At 39.9% G+C, this 27,438-nt stretch overlaps 1 long non-coding RNA gene and 2 other non-coding genes across 3 annotated transcripts; all 3 read left to right on the top strand.

The window, feature by feature from the left end:
• Positions 1-439: 439 nt before the first annotated feature.
• Positions 440-599, top strand: LOC142177908 (U1 spliceosomal RNA). Its single transcript, XR_012706439.1, has one exon. It is a non-coding gene; the product is annotated as a U1 spliceosomal RNA (small nuclear RNA).
• LOC142177543 (uncharacterized) lies at positions 468-2,686 on the top strand. The gene is made up of 2 exons (XR_012706063.1): positions 468-825; positions 2,169-2,686. It is a non-coding gene; the product is annotated as an uncharacterized LOC142177543 (long non-coding RNA).
• On the top strand, positions 2,335-2,452 carry LOC142177680 (U5 spliceosomal RNA). Its single transcript, XR_012706248.1, has one exon. It is a non-coding gene; the product is annotated as a U5 spliceosomal RNA (small nuclear RNA).
• Positions 2,687-27,438: the final 24,752 nt, after the last annotated feature.

Raw genomic sequence — 27,438 nt, 5'->3', positions numbered from 1 at the left:
ATTTTCCGGCGAAGGGTTCGGGTGAACTCCCTTCCGCCCTACTAAATCCGCCCCGGCAGCAGCAAGGGTTGCAGTGTTGCACATTACTTCCCCCCTGTAAATTCAGCAACTTTGCAGTAATCATACATTTAGAATGACCTCAGGTACTAAACAACACCCTTAATCCAAAAGATGATTTGCTCAAATTAGGTTTCAGGTGAATTTTTGGTATTTTACTCTTAAGAGATTCGAGAATCTGTTTTTTTATGTATCAAGCGTGCTATAAATGAAAAAGAAAAGAAAAGAAAGGAAGGGGAAAACAAGCAGAAAGTGGATGGCTTACTTTTACTTTTCTGACCAAATAGGGGAAAATAAACGCAAATTGTCCCTCATCGGCTGACACAAACAAAACTGAGGATCAGGAGGTGTATAAAACCATAGCAAGGAGTTACATTGAAACATACTTACTTGGACGGGGTCAATGGGCGATCAATAAGACTCATGGCCTAGGTTGGTGATTTCCATTGCACTTTGGAGGGGTGTTCGCCTAAGGTTTGCTCAAGTGGTTGAGGCTACGTCATAATTTGTGGCAGTGGGGGCCTGCGTTCGCGCGGCCCATATCCAATTCTTCAACTAAACTTTTTTGGCTCAAGCTATTGCTTTTATTATTTTGAATGGCCCAGATTCCATCGGAAAACAAAGGGATCATTTTTTCCCACATTTGGCACTGCTTGTGAGTTAAACTGAACCCGGGACCAAAGAAGGAATGAGGATGGCCAAAACATTTCAAGCCTTAAAAGGTTTGGCTGAGGGAAAGGAAGAGGTGAATTCCATTCGAAAGAGAGGGTAACATTCATTATTTTACTCTCAATTCCAGCTTCAGCAAGATAAAAAAAATTGAAAATATAAATTATTTACTACTGTTAAAAGGACATAGTGTTGATTTTTGTAACATTTTAAAAGTAAGACTACTCTTTTCCATGAATAAGAGAGTATGACGTTATTGTATGTGACGTCTAATCTCACACAATTCTACTTAGGAATTATAGTAAATCAATCTGCTCTCTTTCGTGGTTATATAGGATCAATTTTCTTCTTTGTCTTGTCTAAATTGTGACTTTTTACAAAGGAAGTCAGACCTTATTTCCTGAATTATTAGAATGTAACTAGCTTCAATCTTAAAATAAAACCATTTTTGGAGACTTGTCATTAATAATATAACTCAGAAAGAGGTAATAATAAGTGGCCAAGTAATCAGATGGTGGAGTGCAGTGCCACTGCTTTCAAAATTTGCATATTTCAGGATAACATTGATAGATGCTTTGCCTAGTCTAGGAAATTAACCATTGAGATTCTCCTTGTGAGAATCTCATATTTTCTGACCAAAATTGACAAATATAAAAGCCGTTCTGTTTTATGCTTAGGCTGAGATTCCACATAGCAAAATGCCGTTCTTCAAGAATTTTGATATCAAAAGGGGACATCCTACCATTGATTGTGGCCAGGATCTTCCAACCTGGTAGAGGCAATCAGGGGGGCGGATGCAGTGTTTGAGCATCGGGTTATTCTGAACCTAGTACTTTCGATGGGGAGCATAAATTTATGTGTAAAAATTCACTAAAATTGCAACAAATAGTAGATATAAATCCATAATTTTAAAAACATAATCGTTCAATACTGAAAACCTTAAAGATTGAACCGTAAATTCTGTATCTGCCTTTGAAGGCAATTAACTTGGTCCAAATTATACTATAGTGTTGAACCTTTATTCACTGTAAACATCATTAGCAAACCCCATCACATCATCTTTTCAAGCTTGTGGAGCAGCCTCATCACAAGGAGCAAGTAAAATATCACCAGCTAAGTTCAAGGAGCTCAACATTGAGCAGCATCACTAAGTTACTAAAACTTGGTGTAATATGGCGGCAAGTCCTTTCTCTCAGTCATTTTCTCATATTGACCTTTTTCAAGATAGGATTGATCCAACCTGTGCAAGTTGAAGACAAAAAGGAGGAATATCTAACAAATAATTATCCTATAACATCATACACTTTAGGCAAGTCCACTACAATTGGTTACAACTTAAATAGTTATCAAATACACTTTAGTTAGATTACAAATCATGCAGAACCGCAAAAGTTGTTTTTATTTTGAAAAACTTGTAAATTCCAACCATATAGTAATTGCAGGACTGGTGAAGAAGGAGAAGAACAAGAAGAAGAAAAGCAGAGAGAAACATACTTTGAAGCCTTAAGGGAAAAAAGAGTGATGTGCGTACCACATCGAAAAGAAAGAGTAAATCCAGACTTTGTTCCAATATAAAAAGGGAACCACTGGCAAGTGAAGAACTCACGCAGCCACGCAGTGAGCACAAAGCGAACTATTCTTTCGCCTTTTACTAAAGAATACCGTGTGCGCGCTGCACTCAGTGGCATACGCCAATTTTTGGAGGGGTTCTCTTCTTTAGAGTACCCCCTACAATTCTAGTTTAACCTGCAAATTTGATGTTTTATAGGGATATATTCAAGTAGAAGAACAAAGTGGAAGGATCTGTGGCTCTTTCTATGTTGACGAACTTCACTTGTTAAACTGAAACCCTTTCTTCTAGAAACTGAATATCCTACTGAGAACAAATGTATCATCCTCTTTTAGAGTCTTTTCCATGACAAAGTATTGGTCACTGACCTATGTTTAAGATTGATCCATTTTGTTATGGTAATTATTAATTAACTCCAAAAGCATATTAATTGGATTACCGGCAGCAGGGGGTGCACATTATTTTCTCCCAGTAAGTTTAATCACACGTTTTTGTCATTCTTGCTAACTTTAGGTTCTAAACAACAGCCTTAATCCAAAAGATGGTTTTTGGTATTTTACTTTTAAGAGATTCAAAAAAATCTGTTGCTATATCCGGCATCCGTAACGGAGCCTGACTATATCCGGATTCGCACCGACTAGGGCCCATTCTAAAGGAAGCGTTCCCTACCAACAATTTTTCCATACCCAGGCTCGATTAGGTTGAGATTCCACATAGTAGAATGCCGTTCTTTAAGAATTTTAATATCCATAGGGGATATCGCGTCAAATAAATGGTTTAGTTGACTGTTGAACGATTAAAACCAGCATTGATTTGAAATTTTGAACCAAGATAACTTTAGCACCCACTATTTACATCAGATAAGACACTATAACATCCTACCATTTATTTACTGTACATCATTAACGTACCCAATTGCATCATCTTTTCAAGTTTGTAGAGCAACCTGAGATTCAACATATTTTTCCAAACCTCAAATATATAAATGGGGTAGACAAGTAGCAAGTGAAAGATCACCAGCTAAGTTGAAGGAGCTCAGCATTGAGCAGCATCACTAAGTTACTAAAACTTGGTGTAATATGGCGGCAAGTCCTTTCTCTCTGTCATTTTCTCATATTGACCTTTTTCAAGATAGGATTGATCCAACCTATGCAAGTTGAAGACAAAAAGGCTAACATATAATTGTCCTATAACATCATAAATTTAAGGCAAGTCCACTGCAATTGGTTACACTTTAAATAGCAAAATCAGTCTATGAAATTTAGCATCTGACTAGACCATTTGTAACAAACTAATGAAGTGATGATTGTCTTGTAGCTCAGACATAAAGTTCCCCCATCATAACAAACTGAAAATGATATGACAGCAAATAGTTGATTACATGCTAACCTACGATACACATTCATTGCTGAATACATCATCCTCTGGTGGAACCTTTCTAGTTCTCATTGTCAGAGAAAAGTCTTGCATTAGCAACTAATAGAATGCAACAAGAACAGAAATGACTTATTCTCCGCACCAATGCACCACAAATGGCCTTGTACTTCTAGGTCGCCTTTAATTCCTGCTGTTTCCCATACAAACTTGAAAAGCCCCAGAACTCTGCTTAGCTGCTTTACCCCACTCTGCAGTATATTCTGCTCATTGGATGTTAAGATCTTTCCCATGCATAGACGGAACTTGTCCCCACGACCAATTGCGCATAAAGTCCTCAACAAACTTCAACTTCAATATCCCATATGTTGCCATAAATATAATAAAGAAGAAGTGTGAACACACATCGTGACGAGTGACCCAATGTTTTACTCAACTTCTTGTGCACTAAACTCTCCTGGTGGCGAGTTTCCTTATATCCAATGCTTTTGTCTATCAGAACATCCCTAATCTGATAAAGCCCTTCTTTCATGGCCTTAAGCTTCTTAACCTCCGAAGTTAATTTTGTCTCTTCACTCAAGCAATTAATAAGGTCGAGAAACATTTCAAGAACATCTTCCCACTTGTGAGAAGTGGGTGACTCCGCGCCTTTGGCAGGTGCGAGGCGCATCCATGAAGTGGATTCAGGGTCATAAGAAGTGGCACTTTCTAAAAACTTTTGACAAGTTGCAACTATTTGCTGCGCCATTTTAATTTCTTTACTCGGACACCTACTATTTAGAAAATCTATCTCAGATTTCAGTCCAATCAATATCTCCCCGAGTACCCCTGTCCATATCGGGTACTTTGTGACCTGTGCACATACTGATTGCCTGACAAGCTTCTTTTGTTGAGCAGACACAATCAAGAAGTTTGACACTTTTGTGAGAGAATCAATGGTAATCGATTCCCTCTCGCTAGCTTTACTGAAATACACAGGCTGGTCGTATTATAAATCAGCTAATGCTTCCATCACATTCTTCTTCATCCTTTCTTGCATTGACGGACACCCAACAAAGGTCCTAGCCAGTGATTTAAAAGTAGTCATCTTTTGTTTCAAGCTCTCATCATAAACTCTCGCGCAAGTGGCTCAATTTTGTTAATTTTGAGAAAGCTTTCTCATACCATTCAGAAGGCAAAGACTCCTCATGGAATTCTTCTGGGCCGTGATTGTATAAGGTGAAATATGATATGACATGTGGTCATCTAAAGGAAAGACACGTGGAACCCAATATGGGGATGGCCGAAGACCGAACACAGCCATTCCGCTTGTCACCGGAAGGGATAACATTCATAAAGGTGTATTAAATGCTCTGCGCCCGGTAGCATTTAATAAGAAATATTCTGCAGCATTAAGAGCGACGGCCCGTTACAGAGAATTTGACATTTATATTCACCATTACATCTTCATCAATGACCCTCATAATTGATATTAAAGGAGGGAACGATCCTAGGACATCCTTCCCTAGACATAGCTATAAATAGTGAGCCCAGTTATCATTGTAAAAGACATGAATTTTCTAGCTAAACTTACACTACATTCTATACAATGCTTAATACAATCTTACTTTCCCGCTTTTTAATCTCATCATTGCTGTGCCCGAAAACTTTATTCCCGGAACTGTCATCTCTGGTGTTTCATCTACATTTTAAGGCTAAGTATTGTACATTTCTTCAATTATTGCATTATTTCAAGATCAAATTAGTTTACTTGTCTAGAAATAATGTATAAATTTAATTGTACCATTTTACGGGTAAACAGTCTGGCGCCCACTGTGGGGCCTAGACAGTCGTGCAATTAAATTGATCCTTGTCTTTTTTACTAAAGTGATTTGATTATTTTATCTTAGAAAAAATCACAAAAAATGGCAGATAACACTATTAACAACACGCACAACCCTGAAATTAGAGGGGATCAACCTCATTTCGAGGATTCAATCAGTGACACCCGCAATGAGGAGAATGACGCCACACTGGTGCATGACAGGCAGTACCCTCGACAGATTCAGGAGACAACTCCCGATGATGCTGACGAAGAGCATGTCGTGGATGCGGTGAGGGTCCTGCAAAAGCAACATGCGATCATTCTAGGCCATCTCACGCAGCAGGATAAGGTTATGACGGAGCTGAAGCAGGCGCTATCGGGGGTTTCGAATAATGCAAACAGACGAGATCCAATTCCTCCCAGGGTTGCTGAAAACCAAACAACGCAGAGAGTCGACAACAACACTCCTGGGGTGATGTTGGCTCCGAAGGGGCTGGGGGAGCGGATCCGGTCTCAACAACGAGAACGACCCGTTCAAGAATTAAATTTTACGTTTTCTGAGTTAAGTAAACGCCCACATGGACCAAATCCCGGGCGCGCCACCACTATTGAAAGGCCCGGACTCGAAGAAGTATACTCAATTCCCGTACAAGCCGAGTGCGGCACCAGAACTAATCCCGAAGCAGTTCAAAATGCCTGAAGTGCCAAAGTATGACGGGACTTCAAACCCACAGGAGCATATTACCACCTACTTGTGCGGTAAAAGGAAATGATTTAGCTCCTCACAAAATTGAATCAGTGTTGCTAAAGCAATTTGGAGAAACTCTCATATTTTTAATTTTTATTCCATATTTTTAATTTTTATTTTACTCTACAATATCATACTATTATTTTTAAGATCAGCTAGCTCTTTTCATAAATTAAAAAATTACATCAAGTGGAAAAATAGTCCGATGAGGTGGCTCCACGATGTGACAGAATACTCAGAGATTATGCAAGGCCGAATCATTTTGAAGGAGAATCAAGTGTGAGAAGATCACCAATTGCAGCAAACAACTTTAAAATTCGCACAGGCTTGATTCAAACCATTCAACAGTCATGTCAGTTTACTGGTGATGCGAATGAATATCCTCACACCCATCTAATTAATTTTCTTGAATTAGTTGAAACTCGCAGGTATAATGGAGTCACAACTGACGCTATCGGGTTGAGCTTTTTCCTTTTTCATTAAAAGGTGAAGCAAAAATATGGTTGCGAAGTCTGCCAAGAGGTTCAATCACTACATGGAACCAAATGACTCAAAAATTTCTTAATAAATATTTTTCACCTGCAAAAATATTTAAAATGAAGCAAGAAATCAATAATTTTATGCAAACAGATTCCGAACCTGTATACCAAGCATGGGAATGATTAAAAGCAATGTTAAGAAAATTTCCACACCATGGTATACAAGATACTGATATCTTATATATTTTTTATCATGGTCTTAAACCCTTTGCTAGAAATGTAATTGACGCAGCATCAGGAGGATCCATAATGAGCAAAACCACTACAGAAGCCATGCAATTGCTTAATAAAATTCAGAAAATATTGTAATGGCCCTCAGACAAAATGATTGTTAAGAAAGCAGCAAGAGTCAATCAAGTTGAGGCTTGGAATTCATTAGCACAACAAATTGCATCTCTGACACAAAATGTTGTGGCTTTTCAGGTAAATTACCCAATCATCATCTCAACATGAGAACTGTGACGTTTGTGGAGGTAATCATCCCAATCATGAGTGCCAAGCTTCAACACAAAATGAAGAACACATAAATGCTATTGGTTATAGAACCAGTTATCCATTCAGTAGTCCTATGGCACAAAAACATTCGGGATTCCAATGGAGTAACCTAAATAGTGCTGAAAATCCTCAAAGATTTTTCAATCAAAAGCAGCAGGCACAGGGACCACCCGATTTTCAAAATCAAAATAGAGGGCAACAAGATTTTCAGCAATATCAACAACAGCCCCAAAGAGCTCATCAACAAAGCCTTGAAGACATGATGTACAAATTCATTAAAGCTACAGACGAGAAAGTTGAAAGTCAAAATTCAGCAATCAAGAATTTGAAAATTCAGATGAGCCAATTAGCAACCCTCATGTCTGGACAAATAAAAGGTGCTCTACCAAGTAACACTGAGAAAAATTCAAAGGAACATCTCCAAGCCATCTCTCTGCGGTCTGGTAAAACTCTTGATAATCCATATGCAGATAGACAAGGAAAGCCACAAGAAATGGAACAGGTAAATGAAGGTGAGAATAAAAGAGACTCCGAACTTCTAAAAGAACAAAAAAATAAAGGAAAAAAAGGTACAAGAAAATGAATTGATGACGAATCCTCACTCTGTACCCCTCTCCCTTTCCCCAAATGCTAAAAAGAGAAAAGATTGACAAACAGTTCTCAAACTTTCTAGAAATTTTAAAACAGCTTTACATTAACATACCTTTTACAAATGCTTTGAAGCAAATGCCGGCATATGCTAAAATTTTTAAAGATATTTTGTCAAGTAAAAGAAAATTGGAAGAAGTTTCAGTGGTTAAGCTTACAGAAAAATGTAGTGCTATACTTCAAAATAAGCTTCAACAGAAACTTAGTGATCCGCGCAGTTTTACAATTCCTTGTACTTTGGGAGATTGTAACGACCCGGCCAGTCATTTTAAAAGTTGTAGCCCCGTTACCCTATTTACTGCTCATTCTGTACTTTATAACTGCTATGTGACTTGCCGGGGTAGGCGATTTGGGTCCGGAGAGATTTCAGAATGAATTGAGACACTTAGTCTCAAGGTTGAAAGCTTAAGTTGAAAAGGTTGACTAGATGTTGACTTATGTGAAAACGACCTTAGAATAGAATTTTAATGATTCCAATAGCTCCGTATGGTGATTTTGGACTTAGGAGCATATCCGGAAAATTATTTGGAGGTCCGTAGTTAAATTTGGCTTGAAATGGCTAAAATAGAAATTTAAGTTTGGAAGTTTGACCGAAGAGTTGACTTTTTTTATATCAGAGGGTCGAAATCCGATTCTGGAAATTTGAATAGGTCCGTTATGTCATTTATGACTTGTGTGCAAAATTTGGGGTCAATGGGACTTGATTTAATACGTTTCGGCACGAGTTTTGTAAATTTGAAACTTGAAAACTCATAAGTGCGATTCGAAGTGCAATTCGTAATTTCGATGTTGTTTGATGTAATTTGAAACTCCGAGTAGGTCCTGTTATGTTACTGGAATTGTTGGTATATACGGACGGGGTCCCGAGTACCCCGAGTGCGATCCGGATCGAAATCGGATCAATTTTTGGACTTAGGCAAATTCTGAAATTTGCAGCTTTTGGTGTCATCGCACCTGTAGAGGAACTGACCGCAGGTGCGGACTCGCACAAGAGAGCTATGGCTCGCATAAGCGGACAAAGGGATACCTAGTTGGAGTCGCAGAAGCGGAAAGAGCTCCGCAGAAGCGAAGCCGCTTCTGCGATGGAACGAACCGCAGAAGCGTAGGTTGCGCAGAAGCGGGAGGCGAGGTCGCACCTGCGGTTGCGCAGAAGCGGACCATTGTCCGCAGGTGCGAAGGAAGCTGTCCAGTGCTGCTTCGCAGAAGCGGAAATGTGGTCGCAAATGCGACTCCGCAGAAGCGACAATTGGTCCGCAAATGCAAAAATACCTGGATAAAACATATAATTCGGGGGTTGGCAATTTTTACTCATTTTTGGATTTTAAGAGATCAGGTGAGGCGATTTTCAGGCGATTTTTCAAGAAAAATATCGGGGTAAGTGTTCTTAACTCAATATTGGTCAAATTACCCGAATCTATGGTTGTTTTTAACATTTAATTGGTGATTTGAGTTGAAAAATTATGAAAACCCTCTTAGTTTAGATTGAAGATTTGAGGGTCGAGTTGAGGTCGAAATTTAGTAATTTTGGTATGGTTGGACTCGTGGTTGAATGGGCATTCGTATTTTATAACTTTTATCAAGTTCCGAGACGTGACCCCCACGGGCAATGTTTGAGTTAAATTTCGGATTTTGTTGGAAAATTTATATTTTCATATGGAATAAATTCCAATAATTTGTATTGATTGAATTGAATTAATTGTGACTAGACACGATGCTTTCGGAGGCCAATTCACGAGGCAAAGGCATAGCGGAGTAAAGAATTACCCGGTTCGAGGTAAGTGACTTGTCCAACCTTGTGTGGGAAAAATTTCCCTTAGGACTGATATTGATATAAAAATTTTGATGTGTTGAAAGTCGTGTACACGAGGTGACGAGTGTGTGCACGGGTTAAATGTGAAAGATTATGTCTTTAAATTGTGTGGATCATTGTTGCATATTAACTAAATTATTTTATTATGTTATATTCATCATCATTAATATATTTTTATATTTTAAATTTGCCTGACCTGTTCCTACTAAGTTATTTTACCTGTTTAGTTGAAACTCTGTTTCTTTTGTTCTGTGCATTATTTGAAGGTTGGATTTCTTCATTTAAATATTATTAAAATGAAGTATTTTACATTTAAAATTTTGATATTAAGGCAAGGTGTTTAATTTGTGAAATATTATTTTTGCTGAGTTATTCATTCCTAAATATTTTGTGAGATTTTGTACTCATTGTGATTGAGTTGTGAGTTCCTTATTGTGGAAAATATTATTGTTGTTGATTTATTTTGGCAAGTTGAATTATTTGGACACTTGAGGTGCAAATTGTGATATATTGTGATATTGATACGCATACGATGGTATAAGGTCTGGGTGTTGAAAACGCATGCGGTGAGATAAGGATGGCTTGATACGCGTGGCTAGTAGGGGAACTACTAAAAGTCATGCGATGTGATAAGGGTGGCTAAAATGCGAGATGCTATTTTGAGAAAAATATTTTCTTTAAAATTAAATGTGAAGGCTCCCGTGGTGATATCTGCCAGCGTCCGCAGACTCCGGAGTCCCCTTCTATCTTATTATGTTGTCTTTCTTATTTTCTTTAGACTCTAATATATAGAGACATTGAGGATAAGTTATTAGAAGCTTGTGACTTATTTCTACTGTATTTTGGGAGTTGTAATTGTTAAATTTACAGTTCTTATTTATTCAGTTATTAAGGATTAAATTTCAGTTTATATTCAGTTATTCCGCATTGATAGGCTTACCTAGTCTTAGAGACTAGGTGCTATCATGACATCCTGCGAAGGGAATTTGGGGACGTGACAAGTTAGTATCAGAGCTCTAGGTTCATAGGTATTATGAGTCACAAGCAGGTTTAGTAGATTCTTGCGGATCGGTACGGAGACGTTTGTACTTATCTTCAAGAGGCTATGGAACTGTTAAGAAAATGTTCACTTCTTTGATTCTTTATTGTGCGCAATTGTTGACTTCGAAATTATAAATTCTTGTCTTTCTATTCTCTCCCAGATGGTGAGGACACACACAGCTGGATCCGATTATCAGACACCCAAGCAGAGGTCGAGGAAGACCACGTGGTGCAGCCAGGGTACCTGCACGAGCTGCTGCAGAGGAACCACCAGTAGCTCCAGTTGGAGAGCAGGCACCTGAGACGCCTGTTACTACCCCTGCACTCCAGGAGACTGTTGCCCAGTTTTTGAGCATGTTTGGCACTCTAGCTCAGGCAGGGTTGATTCCACTTGCTCCTACCACATCTCAAGCCGGGGGAGGACCCGCCGCCCGTACTCCAAAGCCACGGGCCCAGGTTGACCATGCTCCATAGGTTATACTAGTGCAACTAGTTGTCCCAGTTATGCCCGAGGCTAGGGCAGCAGTTTTGGAGGGGGAGCAACTCAGGCTCGAGTGGTACAAGAAGTAACACCCTCCCACCTTCAGAGGATGCTCAGGGTTTTCTTGAGGAATGTCAGCGTATCCTCCGTACTATGGGTATTGTGGATTCCAATTGGGTTTCTTTCACGACATTCCATCTTAGAGGAGAGGCCTACCAGTGGTGGCGGGCATACGAGTTGGATAGTCTGGCTGAGGCAGCTTCACTCATTTGGACTCAGTTTTCAGATATATTCTTGAGGGAATATGTTCCTCAAAGTCTCATAGATGCATGACGCGCGAAGTTTGAGCAGTTGCACCAGGGTTCCATGACTGTGTCCTAGTATGCGGTTTGATTCAGTGATTTGGCTAGGCATGCACTAGCCTTGGTTGCTACTGTTCGAGAGCGGGTTCGTCGATTTATTGAGGGGCTCCATCCTAGTATCAGATTCAGTATGGCCCGAGAACTGGAGATGGAAATAACATACCAACAAGTGGTGTCAATTGCTAGGAGATTGGAGGGTATGCGGATCCGGGAGAAAGAAGAGAGGGAGGCTAAGAGACCTCGAGATTCTAGCACGTATAACAACTCTCGTGCCCCAGCTGCAGCCCGTCATGGTAGAGGCTATGTGATCCATCCTATTCATTCAGCACTTCCAACTTCTAGCGGTACTCCGGCTACTCCCAGACCCCAGGTTCCATATAATGCACTGCCAGTGTCTACTATACCTCATGTATGGGGTGCTTTCAGCGGGCAGTCCAGTCGATCAGGCCCGAGCCAGTCCCAGCAGTCACCTCCTCTGAGGGCTTGTTTTGAGTGTGGTGACACTCGTCATATCATAAGGGATTGCCCTAGACTTAGGAGGGGTGCACCTCCACAGATTTCTCAGGCCCCACCTATTCCACAGGGCCCTCAGGCTTCTCAGGCCATGATTACTACACCAGCTGCCACTCCACCTGCACAGCTAGCTAGAGGCGGAGGTCGGATAGGTAGGGGTCTCCCTAAAGGGGGAGGCCAGGCCAGATACTATGCCCTTCCTGCTAGGACAGAGGCAATTGCATCCGATTCTGTTATCACAGGTATTGTTTCAGTCTGTCATAAAGATGCATCAGTCTTATTTGATCCAGGCTCCACTGATTCTTTTGTGTCATCTTATTTTGCCCCGTATTTGGGAGTATCCCATGATTCTTTGAGTTCTTCTGTTTATGTATCTACACCCGTGGGTGAATCTATTATTGTTGACCGCGTGTATCGGTCGTGTTTGATTGTTATCAGTGGTTTTGAGACCAGAGCTGATTTATTATTACTCAGTATGGTAGATTTCGATATTATTTTGGGCATGGACTGGTTGTTGCCCTATCACGCTATCCTTGATTGTCACGCCAAGACGGTGACTTTGGCAATGCCAAGTCTACCGCGGCCAGAGTGGAGAGTTACCTTGGATCATGTTCCTAGCAAGTTTGTTTCATTTCTTAAGGCTCAACGAATGGTTGAGAAGGGGTACGATGCATATCTGGCTTATGTGAGAGATGTTAGTGTTGATACTCCTACCGTGGAGTCAGTTCCTGTAGTAAGTGTAACGACCCGACTTGTCGTTTTAAGAAATTACGCCTCGTTCAGTGACTTAAGGTCTAAAGAAGCTTCGCAATATGTATTGTGACCCGCATGTATGGTCGAGTTTGGTTTTCGGAAGATTCAAAATTTAATTCAAAGAAAAATTCTCATTTTGAAGCTTAAATGGAAAGAGTTGACCGGGGAGTTGACTTTTGAGCAAACGACCTCGGAATAGAATTTTGATGATGGCAATAGTTTTGTATGATGATTTCGGACTTAGGCATATGTTCGGGTTTGGATTTGAAAGTCCGTAGGACAATTCGACACATTTTGGCGAAAGTTGAAAAATATAAGATTTGGGAAAAAGTCCGACCGAAGGGTGAATTTTTGATAACGAGGTTGGATTTTGATTCCGGAAATGGGAATAGCTCCATTACGTCAATTATGACTTGTGTGCAAAATTTGAAGTCATTCCGGATTGATTTGATACATTTTGGCGCAAAATATAGAAGTTGAAGGATTTGAAAAACTTATAATTCGATTCGATGTGGGATTCGTAATTTCGACGTTGTTTGATGTGGTTTGAAGCCTCGACTAAGTTCGTATTGTATTTTTGGACATGTTGGTATAATTGGTTGAGGTCCCGGGGGCCTCGGGTGGATTTTGGAAGGTTAACGGAGCAATTCGGACTTGGAAGAAGCTGCTGGAAAATGGCAGCAACTGTGGGAGTCGCACCTGCGGAATTTGGGCGCAGGTGCGACCATCTCAGAAGCGAGAAGAAGCTCGCAGAAGCGAAATTGGCTGGGCTGGACTGAGGCCTCGGGTGCGAAGAATTTCCCGCACCTGCGTGATAGCAGAAGCGGAAGCTCTTTCGCAGGTGTGAGGGCAACGCTAGTGGACGTCGCAGATAGCCAGAAAGCGAGCTCGCAGGTGCAAAAATATGTCCGCAGGTGCGGAATCTGGGCAGAACATTTAGGGCCAAAAATGGTCTTTTCGCCATTTTTCGTTTTGGATTTTTTGGAACTCGGATTTGGGCGATTTTGGAGGGATGTTTCACAAGCTTGGTTGGGGTAAGTGTTCTATATCCTAAAGTGTTTATATTTCATGAATCCATGATTATATTCATCATTTAATTCGGATTTAAATGGAAGAAATCAAGATTTTTGTAAAATCTTCCAATAACGAAAATTTAAGATTTGGAAGTCGAGTTGTTATTGGAATTCAATAAAATTGATATGGTTGAACTCGTATCGGAATGAGTGTTGGGATTTCATGAAAATTATGTCGGTTTCCGAGATGTCGGTCCCACATTGACTTTTGTTGACTTTTTGGAATAAATTTTTAAGTCGACGTATTATTATCCGGAATTGTTTCCAATGAATTCTAATGAAGTTATACAATTAATTTGGTTAGATTTGAGCTGTCCGGAGGCCAATTCAAGCAAGAAGGCTATTTTGGAATATCGGCCTACCTTCAAAAAGGTAAGTGTCTTGCTTAACCTCGAGTGGGGGAATTACCCCTTAGGCATTGAGTCTTATGTGCCATTTGTGAAATGTGAAAAGCCGTGTACGCGAGGTGACGAGTAAGTACTCGGGATTATACGTGCAAAATTCATTGAATTAAAGTCTTAGGCATTATTGCGTAGTAAATTGGGAAATTGAAGAAATTTTTTAAATCATCTGTTTGCCATGCCTGAATCCTTATTATTGAATTTGTTTTTATATGATAATTTGATGTGATTGTTACTTGAAATATTTATGAAATTTCGTGAGTATTGTTGGTTTAATATTTCTTGAAAATAAATTCCAATATGAATCTTCTTATGTAAATAATTAATTTAAGAGAGCTTAAGAATAAATGTTAATTATAATTATCTAAATTTGCATTAATAAAAGTTTTGCTTTATGCTGAGTAATTTTTATCTCTATTGATAGTTTTTGGGTGTTATATACATTGTGTGGAGCCTTGGGCTATTTGTTGTGAAATTAATTGATTTTGTTATATCTTTGGAATTTGGTTGTGGCCATTGGGCAAATTGTTATATGAATTGATTTTATTATATTGTCGTGTTAATTTCCCGGGTAAATTGTTGTGTTGTGTGAGTTACTATATTGGGGAGATAAGGGTGGCATTTCACCATTGATATTATGTGGGTATAAGGGTGGCATTTCACTGTTGTTGTGTTTGTTGGAATATTGTCTGGGCGGAGCGATAAGGGTGGCTATAGGAGCGATAAGGGTGGCAATAGGAGTGATAAGGTGGCTATTGGTATTGTCTGGGCGGAGTGATAAGGGTGACTATAGGAGTGATAAGGGTGGCAATAGGAGCGATCAGGGTGGCTATTGTCAGGGGCGATATGTGTTGATGTGGGGTTGTGGTGTTGATAATTTTTAGGTGATGTTGTGATTTTATTGTGTTTATTTCTATACCTTGTGCAACTTGTCTTATTGTTGGTAAATTGATAACAATCTGATGCATGTTGCAATTGAGAGCCTGTGGCTATTGCCAGGCGGATTAAAAATGGAAATGTGGGCACGAGGTGCCATGAGTAAATAATGATAATTGGCACGTGAATTGTCCGTACAGTTGTGATATGAAATGAGGGCACGAGATGCCGGAAAAATATGATGATTTAATTATGGGCACGAGGTGTCGTGGAAATATGAAAATGGGCTGAGACCCGTGTTTACGAAAAATATAACAATGGGCTGAGACCCGTATTTTTATAATTATGAAATGAGGTGTCACATGGTGACTTTTTAATTGAAAGAATTATATTCAAAATATTTATTTGGAAGGATTTTTACTTAGAAAGTATTATATGAAAGAATTTTATTTGTAAGATATTTATTTGAGGAAATTATATTTGAAAAGATTTATTGAAAGAATTATATTTGAAAAATAATTATTTGAGAAAATTATATTTGAAAGAGAGTTATCTGGAAGAATTATATGTGAAAGACATTTATTTGAAGGACTTGATTTAATTGGGTGTACTTGTGTTTATTAATTGTTGAGTGATATTAATGGTATTCTTGTTGTCTGCTGTACATATCACTGGTTGTTCCATGTTGTCCTATTGTTATTTGTTTCCTATTATTTTGTATATTATATTGCACAGGTTATTAGACTAGTGAGTGTCTTGACTGTACCTCGTCTCTACTCCATTGAGGTTAGTCTTGATACTTAATGGGTACCGACTGTGGCGTACTCATACTACACTTTTGCACATTTTTGTGCAGAGCCAGGTATTGAAGATAACAGACTTGAGCAGAGTTAAAGCGGGATCGTAAGGATTCAAGGTAGAGTTGCTTGGTCATCGCAGTCCCTTGGAGTCTTTTCATTTCATTGTACTGTTAACTTGTAATCAAACAATATTGTATATTCGTTCCTCGTGATCATTCTATGTATTTAGTTAGAGTTCGTGACTCAGTACTACCAGTCTTGAGAGGTTGTACATTCATATATTGTAATTATTTCCGTTGTTATTTATTTTAAAAAAAACAATGGCTCCAAATATGTAATGAAAATCGGCTTACCTAGTCTTAGAGACTAGGTGCCATCATGACTCCTGTGGTGGGATTTTGGGTCGTGACAAGTTGGTATCAGAGCTCTAGGTTCATAGGTTATACGATTCACGAACGAGTCTAGTAGAGTCTTGTGGATCGGTACGGAGACGTCTGTACTTATCTTCGAGAGGCTACAGAACTGTTAGGAAATTTCCATTTCTTTCATTCCTGTCGTGCGGAATTTGTTGAATTTGGAATTTGAACCTTTGTATCTCCATTCTCTCATAGATGGTGAGGAAACGTGCTACTGGGTTAGCAGAGCAGGCATCCGTACATACTGCTAGGGATACAAGAGGCCGGGGCCGAGGTAGAGGCCGAGGAAGGGCACGTGATATGACTAGAGCACATGTCAGAACAACAGTTGAGGAGCCACCAGTAGCTCCAGTTGGGGGACAGGTACCAGAAGCACTTGTTGTTACCCCCGGACTTCAGGAGACTTTGGCACAGTTCCTGAGTATGTTTGGTACATTAACTCAGGCGGGATTGATCTCTGTTGCACCAAACATTCCACAGATTGGGGGAGTAGCTCAGACTCCTACCACAATTCCAGAGTAGCAGGTTCACGTTGGTCAGGTTCCGGGTGTAGTACCGGTACAACCTGTTATTCCGGTTCGGCCTGAGGTCAGGATCGAGGCATCAGAAGAAGAACAAAAGAGACTTGAAAGGTTTAAGAGGTATAGTCCACCAACTTTCAGTGGCACAGCTACAGAGGATGCCCAAGAAGTTTTAAAAAATTGTCACCGTATTCTCCGCACCATGGGTAATGTGGAGGTGAGCGGAGTTGCCTTTACTACATTTCAACTGTCAGGCGCAGTGTATCGGTGGTGGCAAATCTATGAAGAAGGTAGACTAGCCGATGCCACGCCACCAACTTGGGTTCAATTTTTGGAAATGTTCTTGAAAGAGTTTGTTCTCCAGACTCTCAGAGATGCATGGCGCACAGAGTTGCGTCAGGGCACCATAACAGTGTCAGAATATGCTATCAGGTTCAGTGAGTTAGCCCATCATGCACCTATGTTAGTTCCTACAATCAGAGAACGGATTCGCAGATTCATTGAGGGGCTCGATTATGATATTAAAATATGCATGGCTCGAGAGTTGCAAACTGATACTCCATTTCAACAAGTAGTGGAGATTTCAAGGAAGATTGGGGGTGTTTTAGGCGAGGAAAGAGAGTCTAAGGAGGCCAAAAGGTCTCGAAAATCTGGAGGGTTCAGAGGATTTTACTCTTCAGCTAGAACCCATTATAGCGGAGGCTCGAGCAGTCGGTCAACTCAGTCCGCACATCAGAATACTCGGAGTGCTCCAGTTTACAGTGCACCACCGACACGAGTTTCTTACAGTGGTTATTCCAGTTATCCGGCACAGACTCAGTACAAGCAGCCGCGATCTCAGAGGGGTTGTTATGAGTGTGGTGATACTAGGCATATCATGAGAGATTGTCCCATACTTGGGAGGGGTGGATTTCATCAGAACACTCCGGCTACAAGCTTTATTCCAATTGATATTCCACGTGCACAGTCAGCTAGAGATGGAGGACAGGCGGGTAGTGGGCGCCTGAGAGGTGGAGGCCCGACCCATTGATTTAATCACTATGATTTGGCTGAGGCCAATACACCCGATGGTGTCGTTACAGGTACGATCCTGATTTTTATTATAAAATGATATTTTCCTTAATTTGATTCAGTTCTGAATATTGAGGTGAATCCTCCTATTATGCTCCACTTATAAGTGACCTTCGTAAATTTGTGACCCACTTATATGTGTATCCCTGTTGGGAGATTTAAAGATGTGAGTCTATGTCTGTCATTTTATTTTTGTGCACCATTGAGGGCTATAAGTCCAAAAGCAAAATTTTATTATTCAATACAGTGGGTTTAATGTATTTCGGAATAATTGATTCTAATTTTTATGAATCATACACCCTACCGGTATGAGGGTTCATTATATGTTGTGAAAATTGTTTATGAAATATATTGAACAGAAGAAAGAAAGGAAATTAAAATTTTCAGTTGGCACAATGTGCAATAAAATTATGATTCGGATTTAAGGACGAGATCCTCGTATTTTTTTTTACATGATGTGAAATATTTAAACCGGGGTGCAAGCTGCGGTGGAGGTTATGTAAGGACGAGATCCTTGTGGTGAAATATTTATGAGTTTAAAATTATCCCTTTGTGAAATTAATTTGTACAATAATATTAATAGGGAGTCATGCCTGTTAGGCTTATTTGATAATTCTTTTATATTTTTCTGTTCATATTCATCCATTTTCGTGTTGTAAAATTAAGTTTTAGCCTATGAGGTGAGTGCCCAGGTGGCGTTAAATGTGACTCATTAATCTGACTAGGTAATCATGAGGTCTTCATGCCTCACATTCTGTTGTTAGTGTTGTGAAAAAAAAAATTCGAAATGAGGTGGTGGTTAATATGAGATTAATTGATGATGCTGGAATTAATTATGAACAGCTTTTAAGACCAGAGATGTGGTGATGAGCATACATATGATGTGCTTCATGTCCTTATATCATAATGATAATGCAGTGCTTGTAATGCTGAGATTGGTGTTATTCATATATACCTTGAGGTATTTTATTGGGTTGTGGATGAGTTATTAGGAGTTGTTTTGGTGTTACTCTGGCAGGTGGATATGCCCGTTTACAGAGGAGACTCTGCTAAAATTTCTGGAAAATTTAGGAGTTAGTAAAATTTGGAGGATTGAGATTTGCAAAGGAAGAGATAAGTTATGTTACATGTCTGAGGGCGAATGAACCTAAGCCGGGGGAGAAAGTAACACCCCAGATTTTTTTTTTTTGAATTACTTCAACACTATCAAGAAAATTGATGTGTGCGTAGGCACGAGTTGCTATAGCCAGTTGAGACTAATACTGCATTGTTGTGAAAATCATGCTATTGCCAGTTGAGACTAATACCGTGCGTTGTTGTGAAAATCAGACCTTTTGAAATGTTTGGAGTGTAAGGAATTGATCTTAAAGTTTTCAAGTATGGATAAAAAAAATAATCTCAATTGAGATGGTGTTGTCGAACCCGTGTTAAATTGCGGGAATGTAGAATCACCCACAAGTATGTGTGCAAGAATATACTCAGTAATTTAAAGTCCTCAGAAAGATTCTTAGCACATTCGAGGATGAACGTTTGTTTAAGAGGTGGAGAATGTAACGACCTCACTTGTCGTTTTAAGAAATTACGCCTCGTTCAGTGACTTAAGGTCTCGATAAGCTTCGCAATATGTATTGTGACCCACGTGTATGGTCGAGTTTGGTTTTCGGAAGATTTGGAATTTAATTTAAAGAAAAATTCTCATTTCGAAGCTTAAATGGAAAGAGTTGACCGGGGAGTTGACTTTTGAGCAAACGACCCCGGAATAGAATTTCGATGATGGCAATAGCTTCGTATGATGATTTCGGACTTAGGCATATGTTCGGGTTTGGATTTGAAAGTCCGTAGGACAATTCAACACATTTTGGCGAAAGTTGAAAAATAAAAGATTTTGGAAAAAGTCCGACCGAAGGGTGAATTTTTGATAACGAGGTTGGATTTTGATTCCGAAAATGGGAATAGCTCCATTAAGTCAATTATGACTTGTGTGCAAAATTTAAAGTCATTCCGGATTGATTTGATACATTTCGGCGCAAAATATAGAAGTTGGATGATTTGAAAAACTTATAATTCGATTCGATGCGCGATTCGTAATTTCGACGTTGTTTGATATTGTTTGAAGCCTCGACTAAGTTCGTATTGTATTTTGGGACATGTTGGTATAATTGATTGAGGTCCCGGGGGCCTCGGGTGGATTTCGGAAGGTTAACGGAGCAATTCGGACTTGGAAGAAGCTGCTGGAAAATGGCAGAAGCTGTTGGAATCGCACCCGCGGAATTTGGGCGCAGGTGCAACCATCGCAGAAGCGAGAAGAAGCTCGCAGAAGCGAAATTGGCTGGGTTGTACTGAGGCCGCAGGTGCAAAGAATTTCCCGCACCTGCGTGAGCACAGAAGCGGAAGCTCTTCCGCAGGTGCGAGGGCAGCGCTAGTGGACGTCGCAAAAGCGAGAATTGGCTCGCAAAAGAGAGCTCGCAGGTGCGAAAATATGTCCGCAGGTGCGGAATCTGGGCAGAACATTTAGGGCCAAAAATGGTCATTTCGCCATTTTTCGTTTCGGATTTTTTCGAGCTCGGATTTAGGCGATTTTGGAGGGAGTTTTCACAAGCTTGGTTGGAATAAGTGTTCTATATTCTAAAGTGTTTATATTTCATGAATCCATGATGATATTCATCATTTAATTCGTATTTAAATGGAAGAAATCAAGATTTTTGTAAAATCTTCCAAAAACGAAAATTTAAGATTTGGAAGTCGAGTTGTTATTGGAATTCAATAAAATTGGTATGGTTGAACTCGTATCGGAATGGGTGTTTGGATTTCATGAAAATTATGTCGGGTTCCGAGAGGCGAGTCCCGCGTTGACTTTTGTTGACTTTTTAGAATAAATTTTTAAGTCGACGTATTATTATCCGGAATTATTTTCGATGAATTCTAATGAAGTTATACAATTAATTTGGATAGATTTGAGCTGTCCGGAGGCCAATTCAAGCAAGAAGGCTATTTTGGAATATCGGCCTAACTTCAAAAAGGTAAGTGTCTTGCTTAACCTCGAGTGGGGGAATTACCCCTTAGGCATTGAGTCTTATGTGCCATTTGTGAAATGTGAAAAGCCGTGTGCGCGAGGTGACGAGTATGTACTCAGGCTTATACGTGCAAAATTCATTGAATTAAAGTCTTAGGCATTATTGCGTAGTAAATTGGGAAATTGTGGAAATATTTTATATCATCTGTTTGCCATGCCTAAATCCTTATTGTTGAATTTGTTTTTATATGATAATTTGATGTGATTGTTACTTGAAATATTTATGAAATTTCGTGAGTATTGTTGGTTTAATATTTCTTGGAAATAAATTCCAATATGAATCTTCTTATGTAAATAATTAATTTAAGCAAGCTTAAGAATAAGTGTTAATATAATTATCTAAATTTGCATTAGTGAAGGTTTTGCTTTATGCTGAGTAATTTCTATCTCTATTGATTGTTTTTGAGTGTTATATACATTGTGTGGAGCCTTGGGCTATTTGTTGTGAAATTAATTAATTTTGTTATATCTTTGGAATTTGGTTGTGGCCATTGGGCAAATTGTGATATGAATTGATTTTATTATATTGTCGTGTTAATTTTCCGTATAAATTGTTGTGTTGTGTGAGTTACTATATTGGAGAGATAAGGGTGGCATTTCACCGTTGATATTATGTGGGTATAAGGGTGGCATTTCACTGTTGTTGTGTTTGTTGGAATATTGTCTGGGCGGAGCGATAAGGGTGGCAATAGAAGCGATAAGGGTGGCTATTGATATTGTCTGGGCAGAGCGATAAGGGTGACTATAGGAGTGATAAGGGTGGCAATAGGAGCGATCAGGGTGGCTATTGTCAGGGGCGATATGTGTTGATGTGGGGTTGTGGTGTTGATAATTTTTAGGTGATGTTGTGATTTTATTGTGTTTATTTCTATACCTTGTGCAACTTGTCTTATTGTTGGTAAATTGATAACAATCTGATGCATGTTGAAATTGAGAGCCTGTGGCTATTGCCAGGCGGATTAAAAAAGGAAATGTGGGCTCGAGGTGCCGTGAGTAAATAATGATAATTGGCACGTGAATTATCCGTGCAGTTGTGATATGGAATGAGGGCGTGAGGTGCTCGGGAAATATGATGATTTAATTATGGGCACGAGGTGTCGTGAAAATATAAAAATGGGATGAGACCCGTGTTTACGAAAATTATGAAAATGGCCTAAGACCCGTATTTTTATGATTATGAAATGAGGTGTCACATGGTGACTTTTTAATTGAAAGAATTATTTTCAAAATATTTATTTGGAAGGATTTTTACTTAGAAAGTATTATATGAAAGAATTTTATTTGAAAGATATTTATTTGGGGAAATTATATTTGAAAAGATTTATTGAAAGAATTATATTTGAAAAATAATTATTTGAGAAAATTATATTTGAAAGAGAGTTATCTGGAAGAATTATATGTGAAAGACATTTATTTGAAGGACTTGATTTAATTGGGTGTACTTGTGTTTATTAATTGTTGAGTGATATTAATGGTATTCTTGTTGTCTGTTGTGCATATCACCGGTTGTTCCATGTTGTCCTATTGTTATTTGTTTCCTATTATTTTATATATTATATTGCACAGGTTATTAGACTAGTGAGTGTCTTGACTGTACCTCATCTCTACTCCATTGAGGTTAGTCTTGATACTTAATGGGTACCGACCGTGGCGTACTCATACTACACTTCTGTACATTTTTGTGCAAAGCCAGGTATTGAAGATAACGGACTTGAGTAGAGTTAAAGCGAGATCGTAAGGATTCAAGGTGGAGCTGCTTGGTCATCGCAGTCCCTTGGAGTCTTTTCATTTCATTGTACTGTTAACTTATAATCAAACAATATTGTATATTCGTTCCTCGTGATCATTCTATGTATTCAGTTAGAGTTCGTGACTCAGTACTACCAGTCTTGAGAGGTTGTACATTCATATATTGTAATTATTTCCGTTGTTAGTTTTTTTTTATTAAAAAAAATGGCTCCAAATATGTAATGAAAATCGGCTTACCTTGTCTTAGAGACTAGGTGCCATCATGACTCCTGTGGTGAGATTTTTGGTCGTGACAGTAAAGGATGTTCCTGATGTATTTCCAGCGGATCTTCTGGGTATGCCACCCGACATGGATATTGATTTTGGCATTGATTTGTTACCGGGCACTCAGCCCATTTCTATTCCACCTTATCGTATGGCCCCAACAGAATTGAAAGAATTAAAAGAGCAATTACAAGAGCTTCTTGATAAGGGTTTTGTTCGGCCCAGTGTATCGCCTTGGGCTGCTCCCGTCTTATTTGTGAAGAAGAAGGATGGTTCTATGCGGATGTATATTGATTACCGCCAGTTGAACAAGGTTGCAGTGAAGAACAAGTATCCATTGCCACATATTGATGACCTATTTGATCAGTTTTAGGGTGCCAGAGTGTTCTGTAAGATCGACTTGCATTCAGGCTATCATCTGTTGAAGATTCGGGAGCCATATATCCCGAAGACTGCTTCCAAGACTTGGTATGATCATTATGAGTTCCTTGTAATGTCATTTGGGCTGACCAACACCCCAGCAACATTTATGCACTTAATGAATAATGTCAGCCCTATCTTGATTCTTTCGTCATTGTGTTTATTGATGATATTCTGGTGTATTCCCGGAGTCAGGAAGATCATGAGCAACACCTGAGGACTGTGCTTCAGACTTTGAGAGAAAAGAAGTTGTATGCAAAATTTTCAAAGTGTGAATTCTGGCTTGATTCAGTGGGATTTTTGGGTCATATAGTTTTGTGCGAAGGAATCGAGGTAGATACGAAGAAGATTGAAGCAGTGCAGAGTTGGTCCAGACCGACCTCAGCTATGGAGATCCGGAGTTTCCTTGGTTTGGTGGGGTATTATCGCCGATTTGTAGAGGATTTCTCTTCTATTGCCACAACTATGACCAAATTGACTCAGAAGGGTGCTCCGTTCAGGTGGACCGAGGAATGTGAGGAGAGCTTTCAAAAGCTCAAGACAGCTTTGACTACAGCCCCAGTATTGGTGTTGCTCACAGGTTCAGGGTCTTATACTGTGTATTGTGATGCGTCGCGTATTGGTCTCGGCGCAATGTTGATGCAAGACGGTAGGGTGATTGCCTATGCGTCCAGACAGTTAAAGGTAAATGAGAAGAATTATCCGGTCTACGACCTCGAGTTAGCAGCTATTGTTCATGCCTTGAAGATCTGGCGGCATTATTTGTACGATGTCCATTGTGAGGTTTATACCGATCACCAGAGTCTACAACATCTGTTTAAATAGAAGGATCTTAATTTGCGGCATCGGAGGTGGTTGGAGTTGCTTAAGGATTATAACATCACCATTCTTTATCACCCCGGGAAGGCCAATGTGGTGACCGATGCCTTAAGTCGTAAGGCAGAGAGTTTGGGCAGCTTAGTATATTTAGCGGTAGCAGAGAGACCTTTAGCCTTGGATGTTCAGGCCTTGGCCAACCAGTTTGTTAGATTGGATGTTTCCAAGTCGAGCCGAGTTTTGGCTTGTGTGGTTTCTCAGTCTTCTCTGTATGATCGTATCAGGGAGCGTCAGTATGATGACCCCCATCTGTTTGTCCTTAAGGACACAGTTCAACACAGTGATGCCAAAGAAGTCACTATTGGAGATGACATTGTATTACGGATGTAGGGTAGGCTATGTGTGCCCAATGTAGATGGTTTGCGGGAGTTGATTCTCCAGGACGCTCACAGTTTGCGCTACTTCATTCATCTATGTGCCATGAAGATGTATTAGGACTTGAGATAGCACTATTGGTGGAGGCGAATGAAAAAAGACATAATGGAGTATGTCGCTCGGTGCCTAAATTGTCAGCAGGTGAAGTATGAGCATCAACAACCGGGTGGATGCTTCAGAAGTTAGAGATTCTAGAATGGAAATGGGAGTGGATCACTATGGATTTTGTTGTTGGGCTCCCACGAACTCAGAGGAAGTTCGATGCAGTTTGAGTGATTGTGGATAGATTGACCAAGTCAGCTCATTTCATTCCTGTTTTTACTACTTACTCTTTAGAGCAACTGGCTCAGGTTTACATTCGCAAGATTGTCAGGCTTCATGGCGTACCGGTATCTATCATATCTGACCGAGGTATGCAGTTTACATCATGGTTCTGGAGAGCCGTACAGCGAGAGTTGGGTACTCGAGTAGAGTTGAGTACAACATTTCACCCTCAGACGGACGGACAGTCCGAGCGCACTATTCAGATATTAGAGTCTATGATTCGTGTGTGTGTGTGATAGATTTTGGGGGTGCTTGGGATCAGTTCTTACCACATGCGGAGTTTGCTTACAATAACAGTTACTAGTCGAGCATTCAAATGGTGCAGTATGAGGCCTTATATGGTAGGCGGTGCCGGTCTCCAGTGGGTTGGGTCGAACCGGGCGAGGCTAGACTATTGGGTACAGACCTGGTTCGGGATGCTTTGGAAAAGGTTAAGTTGATTCAGGATCGACTTCGTACAACCCAATCTAGACAGATGAGTTATGGAGATCGGAAGGTTCGTGATGTTACATTCATGGTTGGTGAGCGGGTTTTGCTCCGGGTTTCACCTATGAATGGTGTTATGAGGTTCGGAAAGAAGGGCAAGTTGAGCCGGAGGTATATTGGACCTTTTGAGATTCTTGAGAGAGTTGGAGAGGTGGCTTACAGACTTGCACTACTAGTGAAGGGGTTATCCGGTCGAGGAGGCGACTTGGGAGACCGAGCATGATATGCGCAGCTGTTATCCTCATCTTTTCACCACTCCAGGTATAATTCTAAACCCGTTCGAGGATGAACGTTTGTTTAAGAGGGGGAGGATGTAACGATCCGGCTAGTCCTTTTAAAAGTTGTAGCCCCGTTCCCCTATTTACTACTCATTCTGTACTTTATAACTGTTATGTGACTTGCCGGGGTAGTTAGTTCGGGTCCGGAGAGATTTCGGAATGAATTGAGATACTTAGTCTTAAGGTTGAAAGCTTAAGTTGAAAAAGGTTGACTGGATGTTGACTTATGTGAAAACGACCCCAGAATAGAATTTTGATGATTCCAATAGCTCCGTATGGTGAATTTGGGCTAAGGAACTTATCCGGAAAATTATTTGGAGGTCCGTAGTTAATTTTGGTTTGAAATGGCTAAAATAGAAATTTAAGTTTGGAAGTTTGACCGGGGAGTAGACATTTGATATCGGGGTCGAAATCCAATTCTAGAAATTTAAATAGGTCTGTTATGTCATTTATGACTTGTGTGCAAAATTTGAGGTCAATCGGACTTGATTTAATACGTTTCGGCACAAGTTTTGTAAATTTGAAAATTGAAAACTCATAAGTGTGATTCGAAGTGCAATTCGTAATTTCGATATTGTTTGATGTAATTTGAAACCCCGAGTAGCTCCATGTTATATTACTGGACTTGTTGGTATATTCTGATGGGGTCCCAAGTACCCCGAGTGCAATCCGAATCGAAATCGGATCAATTTTTGGACTTAGGAAAATTCTGAAATTTGCAGCTTATGGTGCCATCGCATCTGCGGAGGAACTAACCGCATGTGCGGACTCGCACAAGCGAGCTGTGGCTCACAAAAGTGGACAAAGGGATGCCGAGTTGGAGTCGCAGAAGCAGAAAGAGCTCCGCAGAAGCGAAGCCGCTTCTGCTATGGAACAAACCGCAGAAGCGAAGGTTGCGCAGAAGCGGGAGGCGAGGTCGCACCTGCGGTTGCGTAGAAGTGAACCATTGTCTGCATGTGCGAAGGAAGCTGTCCAGTGCTGCTTCACAGAAGCGGAAATGTGGTGGCAAATGCAACTCCGCAGAAGCGACAATTGGTCCGCAAATGCGAAAATACCTGGACAGAACATATAATTCGGGGGTTGGCCATTTTTACCCATTTTTGGATTTTAAGAGCTCGGGTGAGGTGATTTTCAGGCGATTTGTTAAGGAAAATATCGGGGGTAAGTGTTCTTAACTCAATATTGGTCAAATTACCCGAATTCATGGTTATTTTTAACATTTAATTGGTGATTTGAGTTGGAAAATTGTGAAAACCCTCTTAGTTTAGATTGAAGATTTGAGGGTCGAGTTGAGGTCGGAATTTAGTAATTTTGGTATGGTTGGACTCGTGGTTGAATGGGCGTTCATATTTTGTAACTTTTATTGGGTTCTGAGAAGTGGGCCCCACGGGCAATTTTTTGGAGTTAAATTTCGGATTTTGTTGGAAAATTTATATTTTCATATGGAATAAATTCCAAAAATTTGTATTGATTGAAACGAATTAATTGTGACTAGATACGAGGCGTTCGGAGGCCAATTCACGAGGCAAAGGCATAGAAGAGTAAAGAATTACCCGATTCGAGGTAAGTGA

Source organism: Nicotiana tabacum, chromosome 23, assembly GCF_000715075.1.
Source record: "Nicotiana tabacum cultivar K326 chromosome 23, ASM71507v2, whole genome shotgun sequence".
Taxonomy (NCBI): domain Eukaryota; kingdom Viridiplantae; phylum Streptophyta; class Magnoliopsida; order Solanales; family Solanaceae; genus Nicotiana; species Nicotiana tabacum.
This window is presented reverse-complemented; position numbering and strand designations above follow the sequence as displayed.